The 14,694-nt window shown below is 34.3% G+C and overlaps 1 protein-coding gene across 4 annotated transcripts in view; it reads right to left on the bottom strand.

Moving 5' to 3' along the window:
• Window positions 1-9,666, bottom strand: part of LOC125664057 (uncharacterized) — a 46,279-nt gene extending 36,613 nt beyond the window's left edge. For 3 of the 4 annotated variants that reach the window (XR_008799694.1, XM_048896566.2, XM_056152931.1), the window contains exon 1: window positions 9,626-9,666. The gene's annotated coding sequence lies outside the window, so the exon portion shown is untranslated. Of the gene's footprint in view, window positions 1-7,518; window positions 7,575-9,625 lie in introns of all 4 variants that reach the window. The other variant, XM_056152930.1, reaches the window with a different exon arrangement.
• Window positions 9,667-14,694: the final 5,028 nt, after the last annotated feature.

Below are 14,694 nucleotides of genomic sequence, written 5' to 3' on the forward strand. Positions count from 1 at the left end.
GGTATGATTGTGAGGGAATGCCCGATGATAACAATAGTACCGGAAACGGTAAATACACTGTAATACGCATGTCACAAGCTTATATATATTGGGAGTTTCAGACCTACGTTAATATCAGCTATCATCAAGCTGCGACATATTTTCTTTTGCATGGTATAAATAAAAGGTTCTTTCCTAAAAACTGTGATAGGAAGAAAATAGACAAACCGAGAGCTCTATGTGTAAAATGCTTTCTCAAAATTGACTACACGTTAATTCCCAAACTGTAATAATTTTGTCAAATATCAAAGAAAATTAAGAAATTGTTGGGAATCGAAATCCTTGTTATTCGCACATCTTCAAGTTGTATACAAAGGCCTTAGCTTGAAAACAGTGAGTGGAATCAAAAGGACAAACCATGCACTCATTTTATAATATTTCTTTAAAACTGACAAAGTTCAACAATTTGTAATTTTCTCAATATTTAAGCAAAACGCATGCAAGAGAGATCAATATTGATCAAACATGATTTAGAATGACTCTCAAAGAAGACACACAAGTTTCAGCTTGATTTGTACATAACAGAAAAATGAAAATGGAAGCACAAAATCGCGAACGGATGGACAGATGTACAGACATCATTGTACTAGACGGGCGTATAAAAATGAAAGGAGAGACAATTCAGCAGATAAGTTGAAGAATTTATTGAAAATGATTGTCTAGAAAATGGAATTCGTTACAAATAGGTATATTATATGTAACATTGTTTCAACGCTTTTGGAAATGGAAATCAGTTTGTAATATCTGTAAATTCTTTAAATAAATAGTTATAATCGAGTTTATAGATAAAGAAAAAAGGGTATGTTGCCGGGATTCCGAAAAAATTTCGTTATATCATTAAATTCGCTATCTTCTTGTTTGTAATAACAGACATGAAGTAAAACACGCAACAAGCGCCAACTATGGGATGTCAAGCGTTACAATAATTGATTTTTCTGTTTGTATTAGGGTTTTTATTTTCATTTGTATTGTAAATAGTCTTATATATTGTATATTTTCCATTTGTGTTATATAATTTATCATTGCATATTTTCCATAATTTTCACCGAGGGATTGTTTACTTTGGTTTGTTACAAAGGATATCATGGGTTATGCTTATTCCTCCTTAGGCACCTGGTCTCACCTCTGGTATGTCCAGGGTTCCATATTTGTCCAACTCTGTATTTTGTATTGCTTATGGGAGTTATGAGATTGTTCACTGTTCGTTATCTTCATCTTTTCCTGGTAAGGGATTCACGATCGTTTCAATAGAACAAATTTAGAACATAATCATAAGTCCATATGTACTATGTGTGAAGAGACAAAATAAATCATTGACCCGGTTGTGTAACTTCTGAATTAGAATTGATATTGTGTATAATTAAACACATTACTGATTAAAATTGATATTGTGTATAATTAAACACATTACTGATTAGAATTGATATTGTGTATAATTAAACACATTACCGATCATATGGGCTGCAAAGGTGTTCAGAAGATGTCATCGATTCACTAATTGAATAAAATTCTTTTTGCTCAGCTAAACATCTGCAATAGTCTGAAAAGTGTTTTGATATATGACAGCGGATTAATCCCGGCTGAATGGTTAGTAGGTAATATGATGTCTATACTAGTATATGAGAATAGGATAACCCAACCTTGCCTGAAAACTGCCGCCTTATAACGGTGCTCAGTTGTTTAGACAAATTTCTTTTTACATTCACACTAAGTAAGGGTTTGGAAAACAGAACAAGTAAATCTTATTCGAGAAAGCCAAGCTGGATTCAGAAAAGAACATTCCATTCTAGACAATATTATAACGTTGCATTTCCTTTATGACATACTGATGACAAGCAAGAACAACCTTGACTGTGATTTCATTAACTTTAAGCAGACTTTCGACACGGTGTGGATAAGTGGGGCGTGATATCAACCTAACACAGAGAACGGCATTGAAGGTTAAAGTTTGAAATATATATTACAAATATGTACAGGGGTGTTAAATCAATTTTTAAACTTCAAGGAATGTCTTCTGGGTTCTTTGTTTGTACTGCAGGGATTCGACAGGGTGAAAAATTGTCAACATTCTTATTTTGATTGTATATTAATGACCTGGTATACTATCTTGTTGATTTAAAAAAAAAAAAGATATGATATAACGGATGCAATAGAAAATGATTAATAATTGTATTTAAAACATTTAAAAATTATTTTATGCTTACAACACTGTAATTATGACAGAATTAGCAGAGGACCTGCAAAATGCCCTTGATGTGTTTGAAACTCATTGTACAGAATAGAAGAGTTAGATGCTAATAAAACCAAAATATTGACCTTATCAAAAGGTCACATGCCTAAGAAACAATGCAACTTCAACGAAAAAGTTATCGAAAACGTTAAAGAATTCAAGTACTTGGACATTATTCTTTCTAGATCAAGTTGTTTTTGCAAAGCGAAAAACATGTGTGAACAAGCTCAAAAGCAAACGGATGTGATGAGACAAATCAGACAATTGAATTTACCTGTCGAATATTATAAGTTCGATTTGTTCAATAAGTTTGTTTTCCTAGTTTCATACTATGGTTGTGAAATTTGGGGTTTTGAAAATCTCGATTATCATTGAACGAACACACGTAAAATTCAAGTCATGTTTCTGATTTAAAAAGCAGTACTCCAAAGAAATATGATTCGATACGCAAGAGCTTGTTCTGCGTATGGTCAGTTTTTAAATCGAGGCAGGCTACTGACAAACAAGTTGATGGCGAAGGGGTTTCAAAAATAAAGCAAAACTTCTAGAAATTTCCATATACGACTTATCAATACTGATAAAAAAAACAGGTCGTCTGGCTTCCTTCTGATTTATGGCTAAACATTCTCAAGTCTTTCCGGATCATATCTGTCAGTGTCAATTCGTGCGATAAGTATTTCTTACTACATATCACTACAGGGACTTAGCTAAAGCAGTGTTAGACTCATATTGTCAGATCTTAACACAAATTTATTCAATATGTGAAGTGCAACAATTCACCCAAATTGTTAAGGGAATATCAATCTTCACAGCGAAAGTTTCTTTTAGCCAATATTCAATTTAATCCAACCATGCCTCGGTGAAGAGAGATCAAAAATGGATAGAAATCTTGTATATGAATATTGTCCGATTAATTTAACTTGTCGGGGTGCAGTAACCTATACGTTTTCACTAGGACTATTTTGTCCACTTTTCAGTCACGGCGGGTCATAAGACATTGACGAAATGGAACTAGAAGTGTTTCAAACCAAACATGGTTATGGTGCCAAAGATGTTAAGATTTACTGTGGTCTACGGTTTGCTAAATGAACATTCAATTGTCGATAATATCTCATATACATTTGGATAAAAACTGTAGCTAGGGTGTGGCGTCAGAATTATTGATTTTTGTGGTCTTGAATACAAAAGAGTTCCACATGGCAGCCTCTATACATGACGAGAATTTCAATTGTTAACGTTTTCAAATTAGTACTGAAGCTTATCTAGGCCGTATATCAACAGAATAGTATAATAATTTTTATCATATACTTAATCCTATCATTTATCATGTAAAAAAAAATGTTGGTTGCCTTCCCCTTTAATCTTCTTTTTAATGGCCATTTGTCTAAAAATCCCTAATCTACGCTTCTTTACTGGTATTCATTGGATTTTGCTAGGTGTGGGGCTACGACTTCTTAAAACTGACATATTAATAATATTTTTACAAAAAAGCTTGCCATAGCATGGGATTGTGCGTAGTCGATGTTATATTGAAATGAATCAACCTAAGTATGATGGGCTAGCTGTTTTATTTAATATTGCTGACAACAGATATTGAACATTGACTAGTGTATTAATTGCTGGGTTTGTTTACGCCAAGGCGGCGAGAGTTCATACTCGGTGCATCAATGGTAAATCTCTTTAATGTCTGGTATTAATAGAGTATGAAAAACGAACAGTGATCAATCTCATAAATCCTATAAAGAATACAAAAACGAGAATAGGGCAAACATGGACCCCTGGAAACACTAAAGGTAGAATCAAGCTCCCAGGGGGTGTAAGCATCCTCTGTTGACCTTTCACCTTGATCAGGTAAGTCGGGTAATCCGTAGTCCTAATCAGTACGGAAAAACGGCCTGACAATTGTCATGAACAACGTCATCTTCGCGAAGCTGGAACAACGTCAGCAACCGTGGGCTTGATGACAGGTTGTATTGGCAAATGAGAGCGTTATAACGACAAAATAATTAGCAAAATGCTTACTTTATATAATTTTTTGCACGTAGCTCTAGCTGCACACCAGAGGACGCTTCTGGGGGAAACAAGTTTTAAATATATCTAAATCAGGCTGTATTGTAACTGGTGTTGATCAACTACATAAAAATTTACAACAAATAGAATAAGTTTTAAATTCATTAGAACACCGGGTTCCTGTCAATACAGTTGTTAGACTGGTCATTATTATAGTTCTATTTTTGTTGTGTATTGCTTTGTGTGAATATATGGTTAATTAACGATGCGTTCAGTTGTTCAGAATGAGTGCAGTGTAATGTATAGAGTGTGAATGGTCGCCACGTAACGGACAAAACCTGGAATCCCTTATATACCCTTGTACATCAGACATTCGTCTACACCAGAGTCTCGATCTACGTTTATCTTAGATGACTATAGAGGGTGAATCTAGACCGAGCTTGTACTCAACTTTGATGCATTGAGATGCTTTCCATGTATTATATTTGCTTTGGAAAACACATTTCTCAACATTTAGATCGCTTTAATTAATAAGATATATACATTTTATTTCGGAAAAATAAACTCCAAAATATGGCTGAAACAGCAAATACACGGTGAAAATTTGTCATGCAGTTTGTATATATTTATATGTCAATTGAAATTTAATAATTAACATCAAACATTATATTGTTTATTAAGAAATTGTAGTTTCAATAAGGCCTAGCAGATAAACAGCATTGTAAATAAAACATTTGAAATTATGAACGATCGTTCATTTTGTCTTTGGTCAGCTCTCCGGCATGACGGAATACAATTGCATTCGTAAAATTTTTATCTAATTTTCAATACGGAGAGAGATCATTTATGTTACATAAAGAATATTTTTGGAGCTCTAAGTGACTTCCTAATAATCAAGTTTTATTTACTGTATATAATATCAATAAATATATCATGACTAATGCACGTAATTATTCAAAAATTGTTCTTAAATTCATTTGAATTTAATTTCAAAGATAAAGATATCGTTTACTCAATTCATGTGCGCAACAATTCAAACACGCATTTAAAAAGTTTTTCCTCTATGAAATATTACTTCATATACCGCGCTTGCACGGGGCTTCATCTAGTTGTAAATAAAGATTACAATAGGGCTCAACAGACAACATCATTGTATATAGATAAAAGTAATGTTACAATAAAAAAATATTTTTAAAAAAGGTAATATTACAATAGTTTACATAGCACACACAGCATTGTAAATAAGGATTGCAAAAGGGCCCAGCAGGCATTTAAGTGGGATTATTGTTGAAACGTTGAACATACATAATTGAAATTCACTCCATATAAAGTCTGGGTACTGTTGCATACAATCCCTGATCATGTTTTGTATCAATCCTAAAATTTCTCAATGATCAAGGAAGCAAAATTGAATAGAAAGAAGACAAAAAAAACCCAGAATTTTCTGGGAATATGCACATCTACACATTATGTCCTTATTAACTAAAAAGTTTCACGAAATTCTGTTGAACAGTCTCAGAGGAATTGTGCTGACAAGAACAGGACAGACAAGCTTGAAATTCTAAGTTCAAAAAGGGCATAACTCTCAGAAATATTATTGAATCAGAATTTCCTGGGAATATGCATATCTACACAGTGTGTCCTTATTAACTACAAAGTTTCACAAAATTCTGTTGAGCAGTCTCAGAGGAGTTGCGCTGACAAGAACAGGAGAGAGAGGCTCAAAATTCTAAGTTCAAAAGGGGCATAACTCCCAGAAAAATTATTGAATGCGAATTTCCTGTGAATATGCACATCTACTCAGTGTGTCCTTATTAACTACAAAGTTTCACAAAATTCTGTTGAGCGGTCTCAGAGGAGTTGCGCTGACAAGAAAGGGACTGACAGACTGACGGACTGGTCAAAAACATTAAACCCTTCGCAACAACGTTCTTAAGACGACTTTATTTAACGTTGAACGGTTTAATGTTGAAACAAACCTGGAAATGTTATTTCTCCCATTGTGCTATTTGTTTCATCACTTCTACTGTTCCTAACATGTTATGAAACACCTTGGACGATTCTAATTGGTTGTTTTTCGAACTTTTCCCTTCGCAAAATCATCAAGAGCACTTGTGTCTATTGCTTGTTCAATATAGTTTATATCCGCTGAAGGAAAGACCCTTATATTTAGAATAAAAACACCTTCAATTAAATGCATAATGGTAGAAGCAGGCCCCCATTACGTAACAGGTAGGTGTTAGTAACGGTACCGGTTTTCTCAAAAACTTGAATTCTCTGTCTTTTGAAAATTGAAATTAATCATCGTTTTATGCTTATCGTCCAGATACTTTAAAATATTTTACAATTCATAGTAAAGTGAGTTTTATAGGTTCTAATGTTAAAGAAATACATATGGTATATCAAATTTAAACATTACCTTACTTCAGTGCATTAATTAAGTAGATTTAAACCCGATGCTTGATTTACATACCTGTACTTACAGGATATGTGAGGAGGGTTTATATTTCAGGAGTTCGGCGGAATGTCAATAAATACGTGTGTACAACCATTATCAACGTTCATTTAAGGAGGAATAACACCACTTAGAAAACTATAATGATTGAGAAGAGAGGAATATGTACAATTCTTGAAAACTTTCAAATTTACTTTATCTAGCGAAAAAAAAAATGTATTTTTAGTAACCTGCAAAAATTAAAATCCCTGCAATACTCGAACCCACAACCTACATATCGTAAATCTCGCACGTTATCCCGTTGATCCGCCTAAATATTTATTTTCGGAAGGAAATCGGCGATTATGACGTTGGGTTATTCCTCTTTGATTTTAAACGCACGTCCTATTACAGGATTTTTCACTCTTATAGAGACCTCACAAGCTGTAATGGCACAAATTTTGACGGCTTTTTTATCGTGTGTGTACCGTGACAGTTTTTGTTCAACCTGTTGAAAGCCTTTGGTATCGTGCCTAAAAATTCTGTCAGCCTTTTTCGAGTACGTATCAGCTAAATCCGTTAAAACCGTTTGCATACTCGCTACACAAATGTGATCTTATTTAACTGCCTAACAGCCAAGGTTCAGCTCAGTTTTTAAAAAATATGCTTCTCGGTAGATGGCGATATGCGGTGCATCACAAACCCTTGACTGAAGAAGATGGCTAATGAATTTTCGTGTGTAACTCTTAGTGCAAAAATATTTTTACATTAAGAGGATGAAATGGTAGTACATATATATACATACAGGAGATTTCTGATCAACAAGTGGATTCCCCAGGTCTTCTAGGCATACAGTAAAACCTGTTCATAAAAGAAATGTATTACCATTGCGTGAACGTCGAGTTTGTTGTGGCGCAATTTTCAAGGACTTCATTGCTACAGTACGGGCTCCAATAAATGATTATCTTTATTACATATATACATGTATGATTGAATAATTCCGAGCTTTCTGAATGACTGAGATTCAACAAACTGGAGAAAATAGAACGTTGTGTTTACCTCCACGTGCCTTCGAGGTGAATATGACATTTGATTTTTCCAACATCGGACCAAAGATAAAATGGAAATTCTCAAATCAATTCGATTGTTATTAATTTTTGGTCATTCAATGGAAACTCCCGTCTTTAAACATTTTCGACTAGATTTTTGCACTCCAACTATAAACAAAGATGGCCCACCACGTATCGTTCGGTCATATGTAGTGACCAGTTTTGATGTTTGAAATCATATACTCCTTTAAAAGAATACAAAATTGAGAGCAAGGTTAACATGGACCCCTAGAAACATCAAAGGTGAGATAAGGTACCTAGGAGAAGTAAGCATCCCTGTTGACAGGTCACACTCGCCATGAGCTCTCTACCTTGATCAGGTAAACGGGGCAACCCGTAGTCAAAACCAATACATGTATGTAAAGAACAGCCGAAGAATTGGCATGGAACACGTCAGGCAGCATTCGACCTAATGACAGGTTATATGCAAAGAAGACCATTATAACTATCAAAAACGTTGCGAAATTCTGGCTTTAAACAAGTCTGTTAAAACACTATTACGATCAACTTATTTGTCGGTATTAAGCTCACATTTCTCGCATTTTAAGTCACTTTTGATTAGCTCTTGCACTTTAGTTCCACGCAAAACTGATTGGCCATCTACCGTTTCGTAGGTTGTAGTAGCCGATTTCGATGGTTTAAATTGTACAATCAAATAATAAAACAATTAGTGCCATTTACAAGTCAAAACCATGATTTAATTACAATTGAAGTACAGTATTCAGCGATACCTTTGGATTCGGTTATTATACTTTTTGTAAGTAGATAAATCATCGTATTGACCATAACAATGAAAAAGGGCCTACATAGGCTATGCCTGTTGCCCAATCCTGTTGAGTTTCTCAATAAAATATGCTTAAATTATAACAATGAAAAAAATGTATATAAGAGAAAAGTTTGATACCACGTAAATTTTCCTACAATAAACCTTGAGGAGGAGTAACACGTTTTTGAAACATGAATGCACATGTGTATATAAATATCAGCAATACTTGTACATTGTATATTCCTTTTTTAAATACTAATTGCCTAGCTGGGTAGCTCAGCAGGCCAAGTGTCGACTACAGATGTATAGGTCGTGGGTTCGAGTCCAGCAGCTAGGGTTTCAAATTACTTTATACTAGAACTTATTTTAACTAAAAGAGAATTTGACAGTTTTCAAATTCAAAATATTATTAAGTACTATTATATATATATATATATATATATATATATATATATATATATATATATATAATAATAATAATAATAATATAATAATTACTTTTCGCAATGATCGGTAAAAGTATAGGTAAAAAATAAAAAAGATACACGAAGACCTTTAGTAAAGTTTTGGCGCTTTCATTTCAAATCTTCAGAAGCTTCTGAAGATTTGAAATGAAAGCGCTAAAGGTTACGTCTTCGTGTATCTTTTTTTATTTTTTACCCCCCCCTCTCTCTCTCTCTCTCTCTCTCTCTCTCTCTCTCTCTCTCTCTCTCTCTATATATATATATATATATATATACACTGTATATATCAATTAGATTTCTCTAGTCTATTATTCCTCAATGAACAAGATCAAGTACAGAATAGATAACAAACAGCAAATAAAAATCATCATCACGGTGCCAATTTGAAAACGGAACACCAGTTGACAAAATTAATAAAATATATATATAACATTTTCGAATGATCTAATTCCATATTTTTTAAAAATTGTACATCATGTTAATAAACGCTTCGGAAAAGTTTGTTACAAACTACTAAAGTGTTGTAACTAGCAGTATAATAAATAAAACAATAAAGAGAGAACACTGGCTTACCTGGACCGGTTGTTTGTCCTCTAAGTCAGCACAGCCAGACTGAAATCGATCTCTGCATCCAACAGGTTTTATACCCAGCGCTTAATGTTTCTTCACTGTGGATCCATGCCGATTGGCTGTCGTGATAAAATTCTTAAGATAGTGTTTTCAAAATCAAATTCTGACTTGCCGAACTAATGCTAAAAATTGTATAGGTCGTCAACATATCATGCTCTGATACTTGAATGAGGTAAATATACATCAAATTAATGCACAATGTACTACATGTAACTTCGACATGCATCTATATCAGACCTACATATGTTATGGTAATCACCAATAATTCTCATATTTCCCATAAATCATATACTAGATTGATGTACATCACAAAATCAATTTATCAATTTACTTCTACCTTAAACTGGTACAGGTTCTTACGCTGTGCATGATACGCGCTATTTTGAAATCTCCCTGTCGAATATAGACATTTCATAACATAGATATATTGCTAATATGGATCCATGCTTTAGAACCAACAATGTCATAGACAATCTGTTTCTGGCATGTCATTGGCAGATACTATATTCTGAGCGTTCCCCACCTTTGATGGCGAAGCCGAGTCCTATATGAAGTTGATCAACCCGACACATACATTTATCTATATTTCCTTAAACTGTCAGTTACAAGCCTAGTTGTAAAGGATCATATAGAAATAGACCATTTAAGGTTTTTTTTACAAATTTGTCGAATTTCGTGTCTGTCATATCATTTTCCCCAAGTCCACCACATTTCTCACAGACTCTTGATAAATTACATTTTTTCATTGATATTGCCATCTAGCTTCAAAAATAATTTTGATCTCAGCTGAACCTTGAGAGTTCATGTTTGGGTAGCAAGAATGCGAGCGGATATAGCATCTCAATCTAGATTGATATTGCTGAAACAAACGTACTCGGAAACTAGGCATAGGCCCGAGTATTTCAACAAGTGATAGAAAGCTGTAAAAGTGTCCGAAAAAATTCACTCTGTCTTTTATACAAATGCTATCTTCGGCTGTGCCCATAGTAGCTCATACCAACACATGTGTTACCTACATTGGGACTCATATATCGTCATCATCTGTTTGCATATTAAATAAAACGACCAATTTCATTGGATCATGCAATCGCTCATGAAGCCATTCAGAGTCTCTACAGCAATTTTGATTATGTAATGTAAAACTTATACGGTACCAATTTTGATGCACCAGATGCGCATTTCGACAAATAATGTCTCTTCAGTGATGCTCAACCGAAATAAAGCAACAAATAATTTATCAGAATTTGAAAACTAACACAAATATATGTATGAGGTTAGATATATCTTAAATGTATACTCGTCTCCTAAATAAAGAAACTTGATATAACAATGTTACTTTTTCCGGAAAAATTGTTATCTCCTAGGCCTTTTTCTTTTGTTATCATTACTTGATCCTTTGTTTCTTAATTAAATTCCCATACAATATTAGTGAAACAAAAAGTATGGCATAATTTAATGCATTAGAACTTTGGTAAATAAAAGGAAAAGAAGAATACATTATAAACACTAGCTGTTGCAAAACAGCGAAATGATTAACTCGGCCGTATCCAATAGAAACGTAATAAAGCATACAAAGACAGGCGCCATGTTGAATGTTCACGCACTCGTTACACATAAAGCAATTCTAGATTCACTTCAGATCTAATAAAACCAGAGAGAATATACAACACATTCATTAAGACGATACAAGAACCAACAATTAGCGGAATAGAATTCCGTGCATTGCATCAGAATAATTAAAAGGAATAGAATGATCAGCTGACACAAACGATGCCAACTGTTACATTTCTTCGATTTTATTTTGCCAAAACTTTGCCTGAAACCAATAGACTTTTGATTGGTGTCAAATTGAACAGTGTTTATTTGAATATTGAATTAATCTTTTATTTGTCATTCAGAGACGAGTGACATCAATTGAACTATTCAAGGGCATTGCAGGACTACGTACTACGTTTTCATATTGAAGATGCACTACTCTCATAGGCAAAAACATTCCCAATTACTTTTCTTTAAAAAATGGGTTTTTTTTAGGAGAATTCCCTAGGACAGATATTACTTTACAAAAAATTGTATATGCCCATGCAGAAATATAACTGTACTTATATTGCCAATGTTTGTGCCTTTGATATATCTCCAGATTGTAATGATAGCCATTTCCTTATGAATGCGTTGATTGCTGTTGTAAACAATGAACACAGATAGATATTAATAGTTCATGCACGTCTATTTTTAACGGCTGGGAATTCCGACAGAAATGAAAGTAGAATGTAAATATAAGAAACAAACTTCATGAAGTAGGCTGGCGTGAAGCGTCACAGTTCATGCCCTCATGTGTTTTCAAAAATGAAATTCATTTCTTAAGTAGGAGAGTATCGGTCTTGAATAAGTCGTGAAAGAAATTATAAGAATCCCCTGACTGATGAAAACGACCAGTCACATTGAATAAAATCAGAATTTCATTAGACGGTACAGTATCGTAAGTGGTTTATAAAAGTAGCTGACATTTTAGGAAGCATCTGACATTAATGTTAATTACGTGTAGAGGAGGCATCGGGTTGTCAAAATTGGAATCAAAATATATGTACATGTATGGTGATCGACTATGATTGAATACACCACAGATCGTAATATTTATATATGCACTTTGTAATCGACAGCACATTTCAGTATCCAAGAACACAAACAAAAACAAAAAGAAACAAACACACACACGAATAAAGGAATCAATATGTACTTGGTTCATTTCAAGTATTCAACTTAAACCCAAAAACATTTCGGAGGAAACTTGAGTACACCTGCTTTCGAAAAGAATCTGTTAAGAAGACGGAGTGCGAACTTAGATACATGGATTTGAATAGAAATATAAGTCCTTCAATTTACGTGCTACTCTCCAAGTTCATTTCGAACATCTGTTAAACACATTCATCACTTCATTCCCTAGATGCTTGTCTTCTGGAAAGTGAACATCGGGGGGGGGGGGGGGGTCATTTGTATTGACTTAAATATTCGATGAAAGTGAAATAAAAAGTGAAAAACAAAGTAATGAGTAATTTCTACGCAGCTGAACATACAAATGTTCCCAATACAAACAAGCTTGTCCTTAATTTTTTTAACATAGATAGATTGCATCGCTTGGTTTTTTAACTGCACGCTTTGACATTGCTTGGGGAGAAATTTCCCTCCCCGTTCTGATTATCATTGCAGTAGTATAATTCAAATGTTGATACAAGTGTTGAATTAGATTGTTCTGCATGATACATGTAAATAAACATTTGGTACCAGGTATACTGTACACTGAACATAACCACGTGGTACCTATTGTGTAAAGTCTCTGTATCTAACCACGTGGTACCTGTATAGTGTAAACTGTCTGTACATAACCACGTGGTACCTGTATAGTGTAAACTGTCTGTATATAACCACGTGGTACCTGTATAGTGTAAACTGTCTGTACATAACCACGTGGTACATGTATAGTATAAACTGTCTGTACATAACCACGTGGTACCTGTATAGTATAAACTGTCTGTATGTAACCACGTGGTACCTGTAGAGTGTAAACTGTCTGTACATAACCACGTGGTACCTGTATAGCATAAACTGTCTGTACATAACCACGTGGTACCTGTTTAGCATAAACTGTCTGTACATAACCACGTGGTACCTGTATAGTGTAAACTGTCTGTATATAACCACGTGGTACCTGTATAGTGTAAACTGTCTGTACATAACCACGTGGTACCTGTATAGTGTAAACTGTCTGTACATAACCACGTGGTACATGTATAGTATAAACAGTCTGTATATAACCACGTGGTACCTGTATAGTGTAAACTGTCTGCACATAACCACGTGGTACCTGTATAGTGTAAACTGTCTGTACATAACCACGTGGTACCTGTATAGTGTAAACTGTCTGTATATAACCACGTGGTACCTGTAGAGTGTAAACTCTCTGTCTATAACCACGTGGTACCTGTATAGTGTAAACTGTCTGCATATAACCACGTGGTACCCGTATAGTGTAAACTGTCTTTACATAACCACGTGTTACCTATATAGTGTAAACTGTCTGTACATAATCACGTGGTACCTGTAGAGTGTAAACTCTCTGTCTATAACCACGTGGTACCTGTATAGTGTAAACTGTCTGTATATAACCACGCGGTACCTGTATAGTGTAAATTGTCTGTACATAACCACGTGGTACCTGTATAGTGTAAACTGTTTGTACATAACCACGTGTTACCTCTATAGTGTAAACTGTCTGTACATAACCACGTAGTACCTGTAGAGTATAAACTGTCTGTATATAACCACGTGGTACCTGTATAGTGTAAACTGTCTGTACATAACCACGTGGTACCTGTATAGTGTAAACTGTCTGTACATAACCACGTGGTACCTGTATAGTATAAACTGTCTGTATGTAACCACGTGGTACCTGTATAGTGTAAACTGTCTGTACATAACCACGTGGTACATGTATAGTGTAAACTGTTTGTATATAACCACGTGGTACCTGTATAGTATAAACTGTCTGTACATAACCAGGTGGTACCTGTATAGTGTAAACTGTCTGTACATAACCACGTGGTACCTGTATAATTACTGGGTATAATGTACACTGTGCGTAACCACGTGGTACCAGGTATATTGTACTCTTGTCAGTCAAATTCTCCGAATTACACAAAAATTCATTTACACACGTGATGCATTCCTAATTCCATTCTAATGGAATGCTTTACCATAGACTAATAATCAAGAATCATATATATATATATATATATATATATATATATATATATATACATGAATTTCCTTGGGAATATTACTAATAATGTCAGTATAATATCGTGCGCCTCCATAGAATGTTGTTGCGCATCCATTATCGCGCATCTCATTCCATAGTTGTTTTAAAAATTTCGTAAATTCTTATTTTATAATTCTTATTAGTCGCCTACCTTACATTGTAGATTTCGCACATACAGCAGAAAAGAACAGTTGGAATC

The sequence above is a fragment of the Ostrea edulis genome, chromosome 1, assembly GCF_947568905.1.
Source record: "Ostrea edulis chromosome 1, xbOstEdul1.1, whole genome shotgun sequence".
Classification (NCBI taxonomy): domain Eukaryota; kingdom Metazoa; phylum Mollusca; class Bivalvia; order Ostreida; family Ostreidae; genus Ostrea; species Ostrea edulis.